This window comes from Mustela erminea, chromosome 18 (assembly GCF_009829155.1).
Source record: "Mustela erminea isolate mMusErm1 chromosome 18, mMusErm1.Pri, whole genome shotgun sequence".
Lineage (NCBI taxonomy): Eukaryota > Metazoa > Chordata > Mammalia > Carnivora > Mustelidae > Mustela > Mustela erminea.
In genome coordinates, this window is record NC_045631.1 from 26,188,732 (window position 1) to 26,212,210 (window position 23,479).

The following is a 23,479-nucleotide window of genomic DNA, read 5'->3' on the forward strand; positions in this document are numbered from 1 at the left end:
CAGGATAAATTATACCTCTGACTTCCCAAAACCAACTACAGAAATCATAGTCAAACTACTCCAAAGATAAAAAGAAAATCTTTAAGGCACCGATAAGAAAAAAGACATACTACATTGAGAGAAGCACTTCTCATTGAAAACTACGCAAGCCAGAAGAAGTGTAGTGGCATGTTTACCACACTAAGAAGAAAAAACTGAGAATCCTATACTCAGAGAAAATATCTTTCAAAAAGAAAGGTCAAATAGACTTTTTCAGGAAAATAAAAAAAAAGAAGTCATTACCAACAAAGCTGCACCACACAGAAATGGGAGAAAAGTACTTTAGGCTGAAGGAACTACAATACCAAACTAGATACATGTACCTACATGAAAACAAAAGAAAAGGAAATGGCATAAATGAAGGTACATATAAATATAGTTTTTTTCTTATTTTTAACTGCTCTAAAAGATAACCGGCTGTCTAAAGGAACAGGAGTAAAAATGTAATGTGTTCATAGCATGTGTAAAATTAAAACACATGACAATAGCACAGAAGATGGGAGAAAGGAACTGGACACACACTGTTGCATTCCACACATACAAGGGTATTTCGTGTATCTCCATCCTTACACTGCCACTCAGCAAGAAACTACTTACTAAATCACCGCACTGTAGTGTTTAACCCAACATTAACTCATTATTTTTATAATTATAAAAACAACAGCCAATATTTAAACACCTGTTATGTGCCATATAACAGTGGTGGTAAGTGCTTTAAGTATTAAGACTCAAGACAATTCCATGAGGAAGGTATTACTGGTGTCCCCACTTTGTGGCTGAGGAAAACTAGAGCCCAAGGAGATGGTCCAGTCATACATTAATGAGGTGGCAGAGTCAAGATTCAAAACCTGAGCAAGAAGGTTCCTGAAACTGAACTCTTAACCACTTTGTGTAGTTCTATAACATATTAACATATAACATTTATATACATTCTTTAGTATTACATGAAATGAAAGCCATTACCAGCAAGAATGATACCATTTTGGTAAAATCTATTAAAAATTAAACTACAAAATCCCAAATGATCACAAACTCAATGCATAAGCACTTTATTTTTGGCATCCCTTTTCCCACTGCTTTAACTTAATGATGAAGGCTCTTCATTTCCAACCACTTAGCTGACTTTAATACAAAGACATTATAGCAAGGATAAAGTTAATCAAGGAATTTTGGGTAAGATATGATTTTCAGTTTTGCAAGTATTTCTAAAATACAGAAGATTTTGTTATGAATACACTTGGTTGGAATGCTGAAACATACTGGTAACCTCCTTCCCAAAATATAAGAACAGTAATAACCTTCCAAAGCTACCGAGTTCAAAAGTTCATCTGACAGATGAGGAAAAGAGGCCCAGGAAAAGCAACATATTTCCGGAATTCTAAGACATATGTATTTCCAACTTTTATTAATATTTCAGAAATCATCATGCATCTAATGTATCTAATGTGTATTATCTTTTCTTTATCCCCAAAAAGTTATTTTAAAGCACTAGTTATGTGACAACTGACAATATGACAATACTTTAACATTTATGAAACCTTAAGAGCAATGCTCATTACTACTCAGCTTTGTTTTTAGGACTGGTCAGAGTGGGTGTGCACAGGATAGAAAAGATATGACTATTTGTGACCAAAGGGTTAGGGATAGAATGACATATGTGACTTTTGGGCTAAAATACCTAATTGCAGGCAAGAGACCCCCTCCCTGGAATGACCATCTCTCCCCCTTGGTGATTTATAGAAGCTCTTTCTGATATGCAGTAAAAATGCGTAAGAACTGATACTGCCTGGAGGTTGAACCAAACACAAAGGAACTGTTACAGAGAATCACCTAACTCCATCAACAGAATTTTTTTTTTTAAGATTTTATTTACTTATTTGGTAGAGATCACAAGTAGGCAGAGAGGCAAGCAGAGAGGGGGGGAGGAAGCAGGCTCCCTGGTGAGCAGAGAGCCCGATGCGAGGCTTGATCTGGGGCTTGATCCTAGGACTCTGAGATCATGACTTGAGCCGAAGGCAGAGGCTTAACCCACTGAGCCACCCAGGTGCCCCCATTAACAGAATTTTTATGAGTGAAAAATAGCTTGTGTTATTTCAAGCTTCTATTTTAGAGGAAACATGTTACAAAAGTGTAATATCATCTATACTGACTCACACAGCATTAAAAAAAAAAGGTATAAAAGCTAAAAGTGGGGAAAAAAAAAACCCACATTCTTTCCCAAAGACTCTGATACCTTGAGTCTACAAATCTGTAAGCCTAAAATTGTCTTCACAGTTTAATGACAAATACATAACATGAATACACAAAATGAGTCACACTGTATGTCGGTGTTCCAACTAAATATTTCTTTAATTCAAATGCATTTCATAATACTAATCCAATTTTCATTTTCTGTAAATTCTATATAGAAATATAAGACAGAATCAGACTTAGCTTCAGAAAATAATAAAGGACCCGTTGAAAGTCCAAATAATGTACAGGTGCATAATGTACATTCCACAAAAAAAGAACAAATACTAAGGAAAAACTACCAGGTATTGGGAAACTGAACAGTACTCAAAACTCATATGGAGTTGACCATTCAGAAGAGAGATCTCCATTAATATCCAGTGCATTTACAAGAAACTCGAGAAGAATCAGTTCTCACTATTCAAGTTAAACAAGATTTACAGTAGAGGCTACTCAAGACCCAACATAACAAAAATTTAAAACAAGCCTCAGAAGGATTAGACTAATCTGCAACTAACTGCACTGTGTGCTAGAATAAAAAAGAGCTAGCACTCCTTAAATGAAGATAACAAAATTCAAGTACTCAAGACATAAAGTTTATAATATCCAGTAGAGGGGCACCTGGGTGACTCAGTCAGTTAAGAATCTGGCTCTTGGTTTCCAGTCAGGTCGTGATCTCATGGATGGTGAGACTGAGACAGTGTAGGACTCTGCATTCAGCAGGGAGTCGGCTTGAAGATTTTTCTCTCTCCCTTTGCCCCACCTGTTTGTACCATTTTACGTGCTCATTCTCTCTCCCTCTCTCTCTCTAAAATAAATAAATCTTTTGTTGTTGTTGTTGTTGTTAAAATAAATAAATCTTTTAAAAAAATGTATGGATGCCTAGATGGCACATTTTGTCAAGCCTCTGACTCTTGGTTTCAGCTCAGGTTGTGACTGCAGGGTGGTGGGATCAAGCCCAGCTGCAGACTCCACACTCAGCACAGAGTTGGCTTGGGTTTCTTGCTCCCTCTCCCTCCACCCTCTACCCCATGCTCACTCTCTCTTGTTCTCTAAAATATATAAATAAATCTCTCTCTCTCTCTCTTTTTAAATATCTGGCACACCTGTGTGGTTTGGATGGTTAAGCATCTGCCTTCAGCTCAGGTCATGATCTGGGGTTTCAGGATCAAGCCCCACCTTGCTTCCTGCTCAGTGGGGAGTCTACTTCACCCTCTCCCTCTGCCTCTCCCCTCTGCTCATGCTCTTTCTCTCTCAACTGAATAAATAAAATCTTTATAAAAAATTTTATAATATCCAGCAGATATAAAAAATACTAGATATAAGAAGAGAGGAAATGTAAACAATCACCAGAAATAAAATCAGGCAAAAGAATGACAAAGATGAGGGATGCCTGGGTGGCTCAGTTGGTTAAGCAGCTGCCTTCAGCTCAGGTCATCATCCCAGTGTCATGGGATCGAGTCCCACATCGGGCTCCTTGCTCCACAGGGAGCCTGCTTCTCCCTCTGACTCTGCCTGCCACTCTGTCTGCCTGTGCTCGCTCTCGCTCACTGTCTCTCTGACAAATAAATAAATAAAATCTTAAAAAAAAAAAAAAAAGAATGACAAAGATGATAAAAACTATGAAAGAAGGTGAAAATAACAATTAAATAAGCTTAAGGATTTAAATGAAGATATAAACATGAAAACTGAAACTACATATTTTTAAAAGATTTTACTTATTTGAGAGAGAGTGAGTGAGCATGTACACACATGAGCAGTGAGGAAGTGGGAGAAGGAGAAGCAGGCTCCTCTCTGAGCCAGGGAGCCAGATTCAGGACTCAATTCCAGAACCCCGGGATCATAACCTGAGCCAAAGGCAAACACTTAACAGATTGAGCCACCCAGATGCCCCTGAAACTGTATTTTATTTTAATTTATTTTACTTTAAGATTTTATTTATTTATTTGACAGAGAGAGAGACCACCAGTAGGCGGGGGGTGGGGGGGGGCAGGCTTCCTGCTCAGCGGAGAGCCCGAAGCAAGGCTTGATCCCAGGACCCCAAAATCATGACCTGAGCCAAAAGCAGAGGCTTAACCAACTGGGTCACCCAGGCGCCCCTGAAACTGTATTTTAAAAGAAAAAATGTAATTTTTAGAGAAAAGAAAATAACAATACCTGAGAAAGTTTACTGTAGAGCCTTAACAAGCATATGTGACACTGGTAAATAAAAGATCAGTGAACCTAAAGACAGAACACTTGTAACTATCCAAACTGAAGTACAGTGAGAAAAAATGGAAGGTGGTGAGGAGAAGGAAAGTAAATAAAAGGGAGAAAATCAGAGTTCCAGTCATGTGAAAAATCACCATTTTCGCATGCATGTAATTGGAGGCCAAGAAAAAGGAAGGGGAGACAGAAAACAACATATTTGAAAGATAGTGGAAAAGATCTCTCTCAAGTTCCATCGCAGATCTAAGAGTCTTGAAGAAACTCATACAATATAAATACAGAAAAACACACTAAAGCATATCATAAATTCATGAAAATGTAATGAAAATTTTGAAAGCACCGAGGGGGGAAAAATGGGCAACCTTACATAGCAAAACAAAAATAAAAATAATCACTGACTTCTTTTTTTTTTTTTTTAAGATTTTATTTATTTATTCGACAGAGAGAGATCACAAGTAGGCAGAGAGGCAGGCAGAGAGAGAGAGAGGAGGAAGCAGGCTCCCTGCTGAGCACAGAGCCCAATGCGGGGCTCGATCCCAGGACCCTGAGATCATGACCTGAGCTGAAGGCAGCGGCTTAACCCACTGCGCCACCCAGGCGCCCCAATAATCACTGACTTCTAATCAGAAAAAACACATGCCAACCAGAAGACAATAAAAGGAACATATTTAAAGTGCTGAAAGGAAGAAAAAAAAAATGTCTGTACACAGCCTAGGATTCTATATTCAACAACAAAAAGCAAACAAAAACAAAAACTAGGAGACTTTATAAACCAGAAAACAAATAATGGGCAAATGACTTAGAGATTTCTCCAATGAAGATATACAAATGACCAATACGCACAGGAAAAGATGCTCAGTATCTTAGGATGGAAATGTAAGTCAAATGAATAAAGCAATCTTTTAATCATTAAATATACCAATTCTTACATTTTTCTACTACTTTGAAAAAGGGCTCAATTCAAACCATTATAAAAGTGAATTTTTAAATAATACACCTTTCTACGAGATCACGTAAGAAAGAGACTAACTCCCTCATATGCCTAAACCAAAGTTAGCCTAGAAGTTACCAAAAAAGTTAGATTCCATGTTATAACAAATATCATGTTCCAGAAATTTAAAATGGTACAGTAATCAAATTAACCAGTAAGAATTAAAGTAAATATATGCTTACTTTCTTCAGACAAGTATCTGACAAGATCTCATAATACTATATTTTAGATATTATGGCAAACTGCAGACTTAATAATCATACTGAGGGCCATGCAATTATGACTGAGAATAAACACAAAAAATATTGTTTAAAAATTCTGTATCTTCCTTGGAAAAAAGACTCGAAGGAAGTTCTAACTGTAAAACATCTTTTTTTGAAAAGATTTTATTTATTCATTTGACAGAGAGCAAGCATGTGCATTAGCAGGGGGAGCTGGAGAAGGAGAAATAGGCTCCCCACTGAGCAGGGAGCTCTATGTGGGGCTGGATCCCAGGACCCCGGGATCATGAACTGAGCCAAAGGCTAATGCTTAACTGACTGAGCCACCCAGGAGCCCCTATTAAACATCTTTTTATCAGTGATTTGGATTTGACATAGAAGGCATATGTATTAAATTTATAAAGGACAAAAGTGTCTAATAAAATAGGTAACCATATAAAATCAAATTGGGTGAAATGTATTTAGAGTTTCTTTAAAACTCAGTATATAAGGATAGAAAAACAAGATTAAGATTGAAAATTTTAGCTAAGAAAGCTATGACCTTTTTGTTTAAGTTAATACAATTTTATGTTGCCTGGTACTGATTAAAGAATTAAATATTCTCCTACTGTTCACTAATCTAATTCCATCTAGAGAACAGCATGAGATTAACTAGTATGCATATTAACTATGGTTAAGAAGCAGCAGGAGAAAAGGACTTATTCACAGGCCTAGAAGGAAAAGGTCCATTTTCCCAATGCACATAGCTGAATTCCATCTCTAAGGGGTGAAAGATTCCCAGGGGGGGTTCTAGTAGCACAAACTCTGGGATCATGATACTGTGCCAAATTTCCCAGTTGCCTCTAGCTCCACCACCATCTCTAAAGACAGAAAATGAGACTGGGACTAGGTCAGGGGCATATACCAAACTATTTCAATGCCCCCAAATTTAAACGGGATGGAACCATAAACAAAAATTTCACTGAATTCAAGACATCCTACATCTTCAAGCTGATCTGTCACATCAACTTAAAACATATAACAATTAGCAAGATAAAAAACTAACAATGTAAGAGAAATGTTGAACAGAAGGATATTGTGAGAAAAAACTTAACCACTTTTATTAGTTACAATGAGATATTACTAAGCCATAAAAAGAAACAAAGTTCTAACACATACTACAACATGGATAGATCTTGAAAACATTATGTAAAGTGAAATGAGCTGCACAAAAAGATAAATACTGTATGATTCCATTTATATGAAATATTTAGAATAAACAAACTCACAGAGGCAGATAGCAAACCATAAGGCAAGGGGTTGGGGGAAGGCCTTTTTACTGCTTAATGGGTACAGAGTTTCCCTTTAGGGTGATAAGAATATTTAGACAAAAATAGTAGTGATGAATTCAATTAAGTGAATTTAATTAATGCCATTGAAATGTTCTTAAAATGGTTAAAATGGAAAATTTTATTCTATATATTTTATTCCAAATGCTTCTCTGCCCTCTCGGCTCAGGAGGATCCAGCAAACAAAGTGACTTACTGGAGTCCTGACCCAACTCACTCATCCAGTACAAGTCTGTAGTATCATGGAATTACTTAGAAAATCTTAAGACTGACTAGCAAAATCAAACAAAACCTACCCCAAAGGTAACCCTTAAGTAACTCACAAGTAATTCTATTTACTAAGAAATAAGGAAATCGTTCCCAACTTACAAACACACTATACAGCTACAGTTTGTGAAAATGACTATTTAGAATACAAAATGCATTTCCCCTCATAATTAATGATCAGATTTCCCTAGCTAACCTCCAAAATTCTACCTAAATTATAATGTAGCTATAATACTGAGTAATTAACAACAATAATTATAAGGACTTTAAAAGCATACTACTGTGAATGTATGTATTCTACCTGTGTTATTATGAACTAAATAAGCTTGGGCGCTAGTATAGGAATGCAGTCATCATTTACAAATATTATTTCCAGAGAGATATGCCTGTACCATGTGTTAAAACAGATAATAAAAACACAACATGAATATGTCTCTGCTCATCGCTCCTCCCTTACCTGATCCTTCCCAGCCTCCACTGCTGAGATTATTAGGCAGACAAAAATAAGCTAAAGAAACAGAGTGAGCAACTGGAGTAGGAACGGGAGACATTATCAAGTCCCTATATCCCAGAAATGATAAATCTAGACAAAATCACATTCACAGAACCTGGACTACCATTCCTCTAAGGATGGCATCAATCAAGCAAGATAGTAACATGCTTGACTACCCTTTTTGTTCATTCCTTCCTCTCATTTCTAGGAATCCAGTTCAAGAAATAATGGAGCACCTGATCATAGAATACAACTTCCAGCGCTATATACAACCTCCAGCTATATACATTGGCTACTGCCAATAATAAACCTGCAGAGAAGTCAACAGTACTAGGGAATGCTAGTGAGGTGCTGTGACATCCCACTGCTGCCCTAGGTCTTTAAAAAAAATAGGGACTCTAAATACTAATTTTTAACATTTTATTTATTTATTTGAGAAAGAGCCAGAGAGGGCATGAGCAGGATGCAGGGAGTGGGGGAGGGGAGAAGCAGGCTCCTTACTGAGCAGGGAGCCCGATGCAGGACCTGATCCCAGGATACTGGGATCGTGACCCAAGCCAAAGGCAGATGCCCAAATGACTGAGCCACCCAAGTGCCCTCTAAGTACTATTTTGAAGGATGGTAATAATAACTTTGTGCCAAGACATTACCCTCTTACTCGTTCCCTCAGTAGCCAAAGATACATATATTTATTCTAGGCAACCACAACAAAATAAACAAGTTGGGATTACATCAAACTAAAAAGCTTCTGCACAGCAAAAGAAACCAAAAAAAGAATGCAAAGGCAACCTATGGAATGGGAGAACATATTTGCAAATCATATCATGATAACACACATATGTTGTATGCTATTATATAGTACAATAGCACAAAAACAAAAACCTGATTCTTAAAATAGCAGAGGGATCAAACAGACATTTTTCCAAAGACATACAAATAACCAATAGGTATATGAAAAGGTGCTCAGCATCACTAATCACTGGAAAAATGAAAATCAAAACCACAATGAGCTATCACCTCACAACTACTAGAAAAGCTATCATCTGGGGTGCCTGGGTGGTGCAGCTGGTTTACCGTCCAACTCCTGGGTTCAACTCAGGTGCTGATCTCAGGGTCATGAGATCAAGCTCTGCACTGGGCTCTGTGGTCAGCAGGGAGTGTGCTTAAGACACTCTCTCCTTTTCTCTCTGCTCCTCACCCTGCTCAATTTCTCTCTCTATAATAAATAAATAAATCTTGGTGGGGGAAAGCTATCATCTATAGACAAACACAGCAAAAACAATAAATACCTAGGAATGAATTAACCAAGAAGATCAAAGACCTGAACTCTGAGAACTATAAGACACTGATAAAAGAAACTGAAGAAACACAAAGAAATTAACAGATATACCATGCTCAGGAAATGGAAGAATTATTATTGCTAAAATGTCCATACTACCCAAAGCAACATACAGATCCAATGCAATCCCTATCAAAACACCAATGGCCTTCTTCACAAAACTAGAACAAATAATCCTAAAATTTATATGATACCATAGAAGATCCCCTAATAACCAAAGCAACCTAGAGTAAGAACAACAAAGCTGGTGATATCACAACCACAGATTTCAAGCTATACTACAAAGCTGAAACTGTCAAAACAGTATGGTATTGGCACAAAAACAGACACATAGATCAATGGAACAAAACAGTGAGTCTAGAAATAAACCCATGTTTATTTGGTCAATTAATCTCAACAAAGGAGAAAAAGAATATACAATGGGGAAAACACAGTCTCTTCAACAAATGGATGCTGGAAAAACTGGACAAGTTTATGCAAAAGAATGAAACCAAGACCACTTTTGTTATAACATACACAAACAAACTAAAAATAGATTGAAGACCTTAATGTAAGACCAGACACCATAAAACTCCCAGAAGAAAACTTAGTAAGGCCCTTGACATGAGTCTAAGTAGTATTTTTTGGATCTGTTTCCTCAGGGAAGGGTTAACAAAATCCAAAATAAATGGAACTCCATCAAACTAAAAAAAATAAAATAAAAAAAAATAAATAACTCCCGCAGTGAGGGAAACCATGAGCAAAATGAAAAGGCAACCTACTGAATGGGAGAAAATATTTGAAAATTATATAATCATAAGAGGGTAATATCCAAAATATATAAAGAACTTACACAACTCACTATCAAAAACAATCCAATTAAAAAGTGGGAAGTGGGGGGGAAAGGTGGGAATGCTGAATGGACATTATATAATAGAGAACACAAACAGATGGCCAACAGGCACATGAAAAGATGCTTAACATCACTAATCATCAGGGAAATGCAAATCAAAACCACGATGAGATACCATCTCACATCTGCCAGCAATTCCATTTCTAAGTATTTATCCAAAGAAAATGAAAACACTAATTTGAAAATACATATGCACCCTATGTTCATTGCAGTAGTTTACAAATAGCCAAGATATGGAATCACTATATCCATCAATAGATCAATAGATCAATGGATAAAGATGTGGCACTTATATACAATGGAATATTACTCAGCCATAAAAAGAATGGCATCTTGCCATTTGGGACAGTATGGATGGATACACACATACACAATGAAATTTTATTCAGGAGGAAAGGAAATCCTGTCATTTGTGACAACAGGGATAAGCCCTGAGGGCATTATACCACATGAAATAAGCCAGACAGAGAAAGACAAATACTTCCCAGTATCACATGGAATATTTAAGTAAGAAAAGAAGGGAGGGGAGAAGAGAAAAAAGAAAAGCAATTCACACTCTAAGAAACAGAGTACAGAAGTGGTTTTCAGGACTGGGGCGTGGGGGAAATAGGGACAGGTGGGTAAAAGTGTACAAATTTTCAGCTGTAAGATGAGTAAGATCTAGGGTTTTAATGTAAAACACGGTGACTCCAGTTGATAATACTGTATTATATAATTCAAACTTCTTTTTTTTTTTTTTTTAAGATTTTATTTATTTATTTGACAGACTGAAATCACAAGTAGGCAGAGAAGCAGGCAGAAAGAAAGGTAGGGAAGCACGCTCCCTGCTCAGCAGAGAGCCAGACGCAGGGCTCGATCCCAGGACTCTGAGATCATGACCTGAGCTGAAGGCAGAGGCCTCAACCCACTGAGCCACTCAGGCGCCCCTAATTCAAACTTCTTATGAGAATAGAAATTAAATGTCCTCACCAAAATAGCAAAGAGAAGAAATCCCCAAGAGTTAGATACTGCAAAAAAACTCAAAACTACAGGGTAACAAAGTGTTTTAGAAACCTAAGAAAACTGATATGTCAATTTTTAAAAAAGAGTAAATATCCCAATTTATATTTGTTAATATACATCTTAACTTTGATAGAATATGCCAAAAAATGCTAAGATCCTTCCTTCTTTTCAGGAAGAGAACTAGGTGGCCAGGGAACTGGATGGAAAGGAAATTTTTCATTGTCCTTTTGTTCTTTTTAAAAATCTAAACCATGAGAATTTATCATCTGTTAAAAAATACAAGAGAGAAAAAAGAAAAAAATAAGCATTTTCCAATTGCCCTCATGCACTATATCATACTGACAGAGACCTAACATGGGTGAAAAATGAAGTCATAGTCACCAGACAAGATAGTTTTCTATATATGCTATATATTTTATATAAAAGAGGTAACATGACAAATCAATGTATAAGCCTGCAATTTTCAGTGCAACACAGTAGTTAAGAACCAAAGAGACATGAGGTCAAATTAATCAAATCCTAGCTCTTCTACTCAGCGACTGTGTGTTCTTGGACAAATTACGTAACTTCTGCTTATCTGTCTAGAAAACAAGATTAACAGTAACAGCACCTAAACCTCACAAAGCGTGGTGAGAACTGAGATAATTTACATAACATGTTTAACACAGTGCCAAGTACATGATAAATAAGCCCATAAATGTTAGTTATGATCATCATCAGTGGGAGACAACATAAAAGAGTAGCTAATATGAATCTGGATACTTGGACTTGAACCTTGCATTCACATATTAGCTTTTTTATTTTTTTTAAAGATTTATTTATTTGACAGACAGAGATGACAAGTAGGCAGAGAGGCAGGCAGAGAGAGAGGAGGAAGCAGACTCTCTGCTGAGTAGAGAGCCCGATGCGGGGCTCACTCCCAGGACCCCAAGATCACGACCCAAGCCAAAGGTAGATTCTCAACCCACTGAGCCACCCAGGCACCCCTCATGTATTAGCTTTAATCCTTAGGCAAGTAAATTAACCTCAAGTCTTGTACCTTTGCCTCATTCATTAAATGGTAATAATATTAGTATCTGCATCATGACAAACATCATATAACTTAAACAAAATATTGGATAAAAATTTGTGAATTCAGGATGCCTGGGTGGCTCAGTCGTTGGGCGTCTGCCTTCGGCTCAGGTCATGATCTCAGGGTTCTGGGGTCAAGTCCCATATTGGGCTCCCTGCGCAGGGGAAGCCTACTTCTCCCCCTCCCACTCTCCCTGGTTGTGTCCACCAACCCCACTCTGTCTCTCTTCTCTGTCAAATAAGTAAATTTTTAAAAAAATTTGTGAATTCACCAGGCAAACACAATCTTTAAGTGTTTAAAGTTAACATCCCCAATAAAATAAATCAATTACACATGGCTGTTGCAAGTACTAAATGACATGTTTACAAAGCAGGTAATAACTAGCATATAATATTAATAAACAACAGCCAAAGTTCTTTACAGTTAAATAGTTTCTCTGAGGGAAAGATCTGATTTCAAATAAATAAGTTGCTTTTATTTATACCTTGTGTAACACCTGCAAACTGTCACTACATATGAGTATGTTATTGCCAGTTTAGGGTTCAGCTGAAACTATCCACAAGAGGATAAAACAAATAAATAAGCTTGGCCATTATAGCATGATACTCTCAAATGACCTAGTAAGAAAAAGAGTCAAGATAATTTAAAAATTCAGATAGTATCCCTTTGGAATTTAAAGGTATTAAATAAGTATCCTACTCTCTTTCAAAACAAATAGGATGGTTTCCAGGGATTAATGAAAAAATAATCCTGACCCTATGAGAAAAAAAAAAAAGAGAGAGAGACAGACAATGAAAAACTAATAGGGGCTATTTTTCAGTCCCAAAACTTTCCAATATACAGCTTTAATAATATCGGTACAATTAAGCTTCTGATCTTTTTCTCAGTGTTGTCTAGACAAATGATAGGATCCTCAAATAGAACTGAAAAGGGACTTCCATTCTCAGGAAACAAGAGTACCATAAACCAAACCAAATTACTAGAAACGAAAGGAATTCTGCTGGGAAAAGACTAATAAAATGGACAGCAGCAAACCATACTGTGCGTGGGTTCTACGCTGTGACAACAAAAAGCCTCTAACACCAGAAAATTCAAAGGTTAACAAAATATCAAGCTTTGATAACTTCACCGTATCTTGACCATGGTGGTGGATACACAAGCCCCCCCAGTTACAGAATTATACAGAATTGAGTATACACACACACACACACACACACACACACACAAACTGGGGAAAGCAGTTTAAAATCAGTGGTTAGAAAGCATCAGTATCAACATCCTAGTTGTGATATGCATTTGTAAAATGTTACCTTCAGAGGAAACTAGCAAAGTATAAAAAAGGATCCCTCTCTATTCTTATTAACTGCATGTGAATCTGTATTTATCTTAATACAAACTTTAATTAAAACTTTTAGGAAGAACAAACTTTCAAAATATTTGAATAAATGTACCCCAGGAAAAAAATCATTTAAAAAATTTTATGTTAAATGTATTCTCAATAATATTTCCTCCCTAGTACTAGATTTAATAGCTAGCTTTCCTCCCACAGGCACAATGACCAAGGAAAATAATTCCACAAAGATCCACACATATAGAAACTGAACTTATTTCAAAACAATAAACAGGGGCGCCTGGGTGGCTCAGTGGGTTGGGCCTCTGCCTTGGGCTCAGATCATGATCTCAGGGTCCTGGAATCGAGCCCCGCATCGGGCTCTCTGTTCAGCAGGGAGCCTGCTTCCCCCCTCCCTCTGTCTGCCTCTCTGCCTACTTGTGACCTCCCTCTCTGTGTCAAATAAATAAATAAATAAATCTTTTTTAAAAAAAAAACAACAATGTAACACTTTTTAGTTCAAGAGAGGAAACACCTATTCACAGAGCCACGTAAGTAATTAAAATTTATACTCCACATAATATTTATTGGGCATCTTACATGCCAGACATCAAATGAGATATGGGAGACACAGTGGAAGAGAAATAAACAACTGAACTGGTCTTTCTTGGCACTAACATTCTGTAGAATGCTCACTGAAAATAGATGTATACGTCTTCTTTACATGTGCTTTACTCTGCTTCCTCCTTCTACACCTTCCTTATCTCATTAATAAGTGTCTGGTCTTCAAGGAAGACTTATTTTCTGAGATTTTTAGAAATCCTCTGAGACACACAATGCTTTGATTTAGTAGTCTATCATTCCTACTCCTTAAGTGTAAAAGTGGCAGTAAGGAAGGTTCCTTCTGAGAACTAACTTTGCAGTCAAAAACTGTCTTGCTTGAACAAGGAATGAGCAGACTAGAGTAAAATATAGTTATTAGCTTGACCTGCTCTGCCAAACTAAAAGCGGTACGCTCACAGTAAGCTCTTCCCAGGCTCATGCCAGTTCATGCCCTTACCTACACCCTTTGGTAGCTTATATTGACCTAAACACTGTACCACTCAACCATTACATAAATACTGTATAACTCTATGAGAAATGGGAAAAACAACACCTAACTCATCTTGTATAAGAATGTACCCAATACTTTATCAACAGCTGGACTTTATTAATTAATGGGGCAACTGGAATATTCATTACATAACAAAGGAGGACAGGTTATAAATATTTTCAGTATCATCATTAGAACAATGTCACCCACACAGTAAATTTTTAGTCATCTCTGTTGAAAATCTGGAATTGGAGACTTAACCAAAAACACGTAATTATATAAACCTATCTCCTGTAATCAAGAAAAACATGACTAATTTTTTTTTTTTAAGGTTTTATTTATTGGGTGCCTGGGTGGCTCAGTGGGTTAAAGCCTCTGCCTTCAGCTCAGGTCATGATCTCAGGGTCCTGGGATCGAGGCCCGCATCAGGCTCTCTGTTCAGCAGGGGGCCTGCTTCCCTTCCTCTCTCTCTGCCTGCCTCTCTGCCTACTTGTGATCTCTCTCTCTCTCTGTGTCAAATAAATAAATAAAATCTAAAAATAAATAAATAAAATAAAGATTTTATTTATTTATTTGACAGACAGAGGTCACAAGTAGGCAGAGAGGCAGGCAGAGAGGGAGGAGGAAGCAGGCTCCCCGCTGAGCAGAGAGCCCAATGCAGGCCTCGATCCCAGGAACCTGGGATCATGACCTGAGCCGAAGGCAGAGGCTTTAACCCACTGAGCCACCCAGGTGCCCCAAAACATCCCTAATTAAATAAAAATATCTTCAGAGAGTCATAAGTAATAAACCTGGCATTTAGAACATGGGCATTTATTAATATAATTCTACAGACACAAGCCATATGCAGGTTCCAGGGATTGGGACCTGGAGATTAGAGGGGTGGGGGGGGGCAACATTATTCAGCCTATCACACTCTCTAATCAGAACACCTATTATCCCAAGAGGATAGGCCAAACTCCCTTTCTCTCTCTCTCTCTGTTGTCCTATAGCTTAGCTCTGGACACAAGCAGAGTAGTGGAAAGCCTTCTACTGAAAATGGCAGCTCCAGGGAAAGGGAAAGTACTATGGACGATGAGAGGAGGGAGGAGTGCAGCAAAGTTCTTTTTGACTCCTGGGTTTACCTCTTAACAGCACATTCATGGACTGGAATTTAAACATCACAACAAAGTCTGAGACTTAAATTCCGGATAGAGCACTGTCCAAGTTCCACACTGGCCACTGGGTGGTGCACACATGAAACAGATCAAATAACAGTGCACAGGCTTTGGAAACTCAACTGACACTGGAACCACAACCAGAAGAAGATGGATTGGAACTTGCTGCCTAAATGATCAGAATCAATGATCTAATACAATGACTGAATACAACAAATGTATCAACCTCTGCATAGGATTTAAAGAGACTAAAAAACTCATAACATAATATTAAAAATGTCTGGAATATAATCCAGAATTACTCAGCATATAAAAAACCAGGAAAAGCCTTAATTCAGTTAGGAAAAGATAATCAACAACATGAGACAGATTTTAGACCTATCAAAGACACTGGAGAAGCTATTATAAAAATGACGAAACAAATGAGGTCAAACACTCACTGCTGAATGGAAAGACAGAAAGTCTTAGTACAGAAACAGAAGGCATAAAGAAAAACCATATGCAAATTTCAGAACTGAATAATCCAGTAACAACAAAAAAATATCACTTCCCTGTATCTAGTAACGGGAAATGCAGGAAAAAAAGCTCTTTTAAGAGTGGTAACTCCAGGGTGCCTGGGTGGCTCAATGGGTTAAAGACTCTGCCTTCAGCTCAGGTCATGATCCCAGAGTCCTGGGATGGAGCCCCACACCGGGCTCTCTGCTCAGCAGGGAGCCTGCTCCCTCCTCTCTGCCTGCCTCTCTGCCTACTTGTGACCTCCGTCTGTCAAATAAATAAAATAAAATCTTAAAAAAAAAAAAATGGTAACTCCTTGTGAAGGCCAACTCTATCAATCATTAACACCACAGTGTTAATTATTTTAAGCAGATGGCTTTTTTCATAACACTAGTGGTATTAAGTGAGAATGATTAGATTTCAACTTTGTCACAAACTGAGTCATCACTTTTTTAAAAAGTGCCCATAGAGTTTGTTCTCAGTAACTACTGAATAAAGTTAATGAACAGAAATAAACAGTATCGACACATAAGTCCTTATTAGATGGTGAAAAAAAATTGAAATTTTGTACCAAGTACAAAACAGGCCTACTGTTTCACAAGATATATTTAATAGATCTTGAGACTCAAGATGCTGTTTCTTTAAAGTGAGAAGGGTATGTCCCTCTGCAGATCTAAATCACATTTATGTGTTAAAAACAATGTTCTTAGAGAGATAAATTTTTAATAAGTATTACAACATACAAACCAAGAAAATATATATGTTGCAGTTTAAATTAAAGAAGCATTTTAGACTTGGAATTATACTTATACAACCCTAATATGAAATATGGATTATCCTTTACATCAACATTAAGTTTAATTAATGATTATTACATTAAATTTTTAAAAATATTATTGCTAAAATACAGAAAACCTCCAATTCTTTAGAGCCCTCAAAAGGCTTGAGACAATTAAGTCATACACAAATTCCTATACACGTGCACACCACAGAACGTATAAACCACTACTGCACATTTCAGATCTACTAATATAATTGGGATCCCTGAAGAGTTGGGAGATTATTTTCAAACACTCTTTTTTAAAAATTAAAAACTTAAGGTGCGCCTGGGTGGCTCGGTTGGTTAAACATCTGCCTTCAGCTCAGGTCATGATCCCAGGGTGCTGGGACTGAGCCCCAAGTCTGGCTCCCTGCTCAACCAAGAATCTGCTTCTCCCTCTGCCTCTGCCCCTCCCCTACTCAGGCACATGTTTTCTCTCTCTCTCTCTCATGAATAAATTTTTTTTAAAAATTAATTAAAATTAAAAAATTTTTCTTCAGGAGCGCCTGGGTGGCTCAGTGGGTTGAGCTTCTGCCTTAGGCTCAGGTCATGGTCTCAGGGTCCTGGGATTGAGCCCCTTATCGGGCTCCCTGCTCACAGGAAGCCTGCTCCACCCCTCACCAACGCCTACTCCCCTGTCTTGTGATCTGTCTCTCAGTCAAATAAATAAAATCTTTTTTAAAAATTTTATTTCAGAATACCACTATTTAGGTAAATGCAAATCAAAACCACAATGAGATACCACTTCATATCCATTAGGATGTCTCTAACCAAAACACAGGTAATAACAAGGTTGGCAAGAATGTAGAGAAGCTGCAACCCTCATACACCATTAGTGGTAATGTAAAATGGTACAGCCAATTGGGAAAACAGTCTGGCAGTCCCTCAAAAAGGTTAAACACAGTGTTACCATATATGACCCAGAAATTCCATCCGAAGTACATATCCAAAAGAAATGAAAATATGCATCCACACAAATACACAAAAATGTTCATAGCATCACTATTTATCATAGCCAAAAAGTAGAAACGGGGTGCCTGGATGGATTAGTCAGTTAAGAGTCTGCCTTCGGCTCAAGTCATGATCCCAGGGTGCTGGGATCGAACCTGCATCAAGTTCCCTGCTCAGCAGGGCATCTGCTTCTCCCTCTCTCTCTGCCTGCTGTTCCCCCTACTTGTATGCATTCTCTCGCTATTAAATAAATAAAAATAAAATCTTTTTTTAAAAAGTAGAAGTAACCCCAATATCCATCAACTGATGAACAAATAAACAAAATGCGATACATCCATACAAGTGTGTATCATTCACCAATAAGAAGGAGTGAAGGACTGATGCACAGTGTAACAGCGTATTTTCAGCATTCGTTTAAGTCAAAGAAGCCAGTCACGGAAGACTATATATTATAGATTCTATTTTTAAGAAATGCCCAGAAGAGATAAATCTATAAAGATGGCAAGTAAATTAGTATATTAGCCTAGGGCTGACGGAGGAGGGGATGGAGGAAATAGGGGTGACAAAGGTACAGGGTTTCTCCTGGGACTGATGAAACTAATTGTGGCGATGGTTGCAAAACTCTGTGAACAAACTGAAAGTCATTAACCATATAGTTTAAACGAGTAAACTGAAGTGCACCTGGCTGGCTCAGTTGGCGCGTGCAACTCTTGATCTCTGAGTTGTGAGTCTGAGCCCCATGCTAGGTATAGAGATTACTTAAAAATAAAATGAAATAGCCTGGGTGGCTCAGTGGGTTAAGCCGCTGCCTTCGGCACGGGTCATGATCTCAGGGTCCTGGGATCGAGTCCCGCGTCGGGCTCTCTGCTCAGCAGGGAGCCTGCTTCCTCCTCTCTCTCTCTCTGCCTGCCTCTCTCCCTACTTGTGGTTTCTCTCTGTCAAATAAATAAATAAATAAAAAAAATCTTAAAAAAAAAAAAAAAAAAAATTTTATTTCAGAATACCACTATTTAGGTAAATGCAAATCAAAACCACAATGAGATACCACTTCATATCCATTAGGATGTCTCTAACCAAAACACAGGTAATAACAAGGTTGGCAAGAATGTAGAGAAGCTGCAACCCTCATACACCATTAGTGGTAATGTAAAATGGTACAGCCAATTGGGAAAACAGTCTGGCAGTCCCTCAAAAAGGTTAAACACAGTGTTACCATATATGACCCAGAAATTCCATCCGAAGTACATATCCAAAAGAAATGAAAATATGCATCCACACAAATACACAAAAATGTTCATAGCATCACTATTTATCATAGCCAAAAAGTAGAAACGGGGTGCCTGGATGGATTAGTCAGTTAAGAGTCTGCCTTCGGCTCAAGTCATGATCCCAGGGTGCTGGGATCGAACCTGCATCAAGTTCCCTGCTCAGCAGGGCATCTGCTTCTCCCTCTCTCTCTGCCTGCTGTTCCCCCTACTTGTATGCATTCTCTCGCTATTAAATAAATAAAAATAAAATCTTTTTTTAAAAAGTAGAAGTAACCCCAATATCCATCAACTGATGAACAAATAAACAAAATGCGATACATCCATACAAGTGTGTATCATTCACCAATAAGAAGGAGTGAAGGACTGATGCACAGTGTAACAGCGTATTTTCAGCATTCGTTTAAGTCAAAGAAGCCAGTCACGGAAGACTATATATTATAGATTCTATTTTTAAGAAATGCCCAGAAGAGATAAATCTATAAAGATGGCAAGTAAATTAGTATATTAGCCTAGGGCTGACGGAGGAGGGGATGGAGGAAATAGGGGTGACAAAGGTACAGGGTTTCTCCTGGGACTGATGAAACTAATTGTGGCGATGGTTGCAAAACTCTGTGAACAAACTGAAAGTCATTAACCATATAGTTTAAACGAGTAAACTGAAGTGCACCTGGCTGGCTCAGTTGGCGCGTGCAACTCTTGATCTCTGAGTTGTGAGTCTGAGCCCCATGCTAGGTATAGAGATTACTTAAAAATAAAATGAAATAGCCTGGGTGGCTCAGTGGGTTAAGCCGCTGCCTTCGGCACGGGTCATGATCTCAGGGTCCTGGAATCGAGTCCCACATCGGGCTCTCTGCTCAGCGGGGAGCCTTCTTCCCTCTCTCTCTCTGCCTGCCTCTCTGTCTACTTGTGATCTCTCTCTGTCAAATAAATAAAATCTTTAAAAAAAAAAAAATATGCCTGCTGCTCCTCCTCCCTGTGCTCTCTGACAAATAAATAAAATCTTTTAAAGAAAGAAAATAAAATAAAAGGGGTGAGTTGAATAACATGTACTACATCTCAATAATTAGGAAACCATTAGGGAAAAGGCTGTTAAGAAACAATACCAGTATTTCATTTAAAGCAGAGATCTGGTTTACACAGAAAAGTTGGCTTAACACATTTCCTGGAAGACTGCTCCCATAAGCCTTTTTACTCCTCATTTAAAATTTTTGAAAGTTAAATATAAAAATAAAAAAGAATGAAGATAGGAAAAATAGTTCAGAATGAATCCTCCTGTGCGGTATTGTATGTCAATATTGGGGGTTTTTTTTAAAGTCTTATTTATTTATCAGAAAGAGAGCACACACATGTGCAAGCACACAAGAAGGGGGAGAGGCAGGTAGAGGGAGAAGAAGGCATCCCGCTGAGCTACGAGCCCGATGCAGGACTCCCAAGCCAAAGGCAGATGCTTAACTGACTGAGGCACTCAAGCGTCCCGTGTCAATACTGCTTTTTCTATAAATGTCAAAACACCCCTACTGCTTCTGTCATTTGGAAATGAATGAGAGAATTATTTTTCAAGCTGGAATACTATTAAAGTTGGCATCCATATATAAAATAACTTAAGGGGAGGGGGGTGCCTGGATGTCTCAGTGGATTAAAACCTCTGCCTTCAGCTCAGGTCATGATCCCAGGGTCCTGGGATTGAGCCCCACATCAGGCTCTCTGCCTGGCAGGGAGCCTGCTTTCCTCCTCTCCCTCTGCTTGCATCTCTGCCTACTTGTGATCTCTGTCTGTCAAATAAATAAATAAAATCTTAAAATAAATAAATAAATAAATAAAATCACTTAAGGGTGCCTGGGTGGCTCAGTCAGTTAAGTGTAATGATCCCAAGGCTCTGAAAGAGTCCCGCATGGGGCTCCATGCTTGGCTGGGGGCCTGCTTCTCCCTCTGCACCTCCCATCCCACTCGGGCCTGGGCATGCTCTTCCTCTCTCTCACAAAAATAAAGAATATTTTTAAAAAATAAAAAATAAAGTAACTTAAGCAAACTATCTTGTCTACTACTAATTTCTATGAGCATGCTAACTATAAGCTGGTTTTAAAAATTATAAATCTATTTAAAAAGCTAAATTCTAGCCAGAATCTGTAAAAAACAAAACACATGTTTAGATATGCTAACTAGTTAAAGAGTATCTCAGCTTCTTTCACATTAGACAAGGAAAAAAAAACTAATTCTTAAGCCTTTCTCTTTCCTCTGAGGTCAAGTGCTTCACACAGATGGAATTTTTTATGTAGTATTTTCCCACTGTTGTTATTAATGGTAATTTAGCAACATGCAAATGATGTGATAAAAATTCACCCCCATTTCACCACCTATATTTTATCTTAATGTCCCACATTACTTCCAACAGCAAATAAAGAAAACTTACTAATTAAATCCTGAATCAGTTTTTTTATTCACAGTTAAGATACAGAAGCCCAGAAAGTATAAAAGCTCATGAATAGAAAAGGACAGAAAGACAGCCTGATATAAAAATAGATAGAAAGACAGATATATATGACATATTTATGCATGTATCACAACTAAAATATTTACACATACATTTAGAAGCTCAGTGTAAAAAATTAGCCTTTGAGGGGTGCCTGGGTGGCTCAGATGGTTAAGCATCTCCCTTGTGTTCAGGTCATGATCCCAGGGTCCTGGGATGGAGCCCCATATCAGGCTTCCTGCTCAGCAGGAAGCCTGGTTTCCCTCTCCCACTCCCCCTGCTTGTGTTTCTGCTCCTGCGATCATTCTATCAAATAAATAAATAAAATCTTTTTTAAAAATTAGCCTTTGACTCATGAAAAATTACACTAAAAAGTTGTTGGAATGTTTGGGATGATTTAGCCACAGGTATGAAAACTAAGCAAATGAAAAAATAAGGAAAGTATTAACCCCAGGGAAAAAACAAAAAAATTTTAAAAATTAAAAAAAACTGTAGCATAACATGTTGCAAAAAAAATTTTACATAATCATAATACTCGAGATTGAGTAGTTGGGGGATTCTCGTCTTTCACTAGCTCTTTCTGATTCTGCTATGACCATGTGCATATATCACTATGATAAAAAAGATAATTTAAAAACTTTATTTGTGGTGTGCCTGGTGGCTCAGTCATTCAAAGTCTGCCTTTGGCTCAGGTCATGATCCCAGGGTCCTGGGATCAAGCCCCACATTGTGTTCCCTGCTCAGTGGGAGCCTCCTTCTCTCCTCCCCGCTCATGTTCTCTTCTCTCTCTTTCTCAAATAAATAAATAAAATCTCTAAAAAAAAAAAACCCAAACTTTATTTGCAGAACAGGATAACTGGTTGCTGCTATGAAAGGACTCTAGGTCATAGGGATAAGATGGAGAAGGTTCATTTTACTTTTCATTAAAAATACTTCTGTAAGTTTCAAATAGTGTGCCTTCAGCATACATTGCCTACTCTTTCAAAACAATAATACAGAGCAACTGAAAACAAGAGCACTATAATTCAATTTAAATAATATAACTGGAACATTCACTGCATACATTTTTCAAAAGGCAATTTTGTTTTTTTAATATAAAATATTTTATTTATTTGTCAGACACCGAGAGCGAGCGAGAGCACAAGGAGGGGGAGCAGCAGGCAAAGGGAGAAGCAGGTTCCTTACCAAGCAAGGAGCCGAATATGGGACTTGATCCCAGGACCCAGGGATCATGACTTGAGCCGAAGGCAGACACTTAACCTACTGAACCACTCAGGTGTCCCAAAAGGCAATAATTTATTAAATAAAATTTACATTTATACAAGAATGACCTGCCTCCACAATACTGTCTAATCTATTTAAATAAATTCCTGTTGCTACTCACTCTGGATCATAATACAGCTTGTGTGAGATAGTTAGTGGCAGAAACCGTTAGAAGTCTACACAATATCCATTTTCCTTCCTTCCTTAGTAATAGAACCTCAATTTTTTCTAAGATATTAATGATCAATCATAAATCAAAACTTGCATTTCAGCTCATCTGCTCTTGTAATTTGATTTGGGAGTCCATACTGGACACCATGGTTTACTTTCTCATTATACTGAGACTTAATGCTTGTGGTCACATGCAATTCTCAGACCTCTCAGTATGAGAAACTCTGTACATCACCTATCTGTTTGAGGCTCCTCCAGAGAATCATCAAAGGAAAATTCATGCACATAGGATAAAATAATCTATAATTTAAGTCCTATTTCCCCAAAAAGACCTACCAAGTGTCATAAAAGAGGACATTCTAGGGGTGCCTGGGGGGCTC

At 37.8% G+C, this 23,479-nt stretch overlaps 1 protein-coding gene and 1 long non-coding RNA gene across 4 annotated transcripts in view; both read right to left on the bottom strand.

Moving 5' to 3' along the window:
• Positions 1–23,479, bottom strand: part of USP32 (ubiquitin specific peptidase 32) — a 240,214-nt gene that overhangs the window by 116,796 nt on the left and 99,939 nt on the right. The gene's annotated exons all lie outside the window — the stretch shown is intronic.
• Positions 742–16,277, bottom strand: LOC116578474. Its single transcript, XR_004280894.1, has 3 exons — positions 15,538–16,277; positions 9,398–9,401; positions 742–751 (listed from the first exon to the last, which is right to left on the bottom strand). It is a non-coding gene; the product is annotated as an uncharacterized LOC116578474 (long non-coding RNA).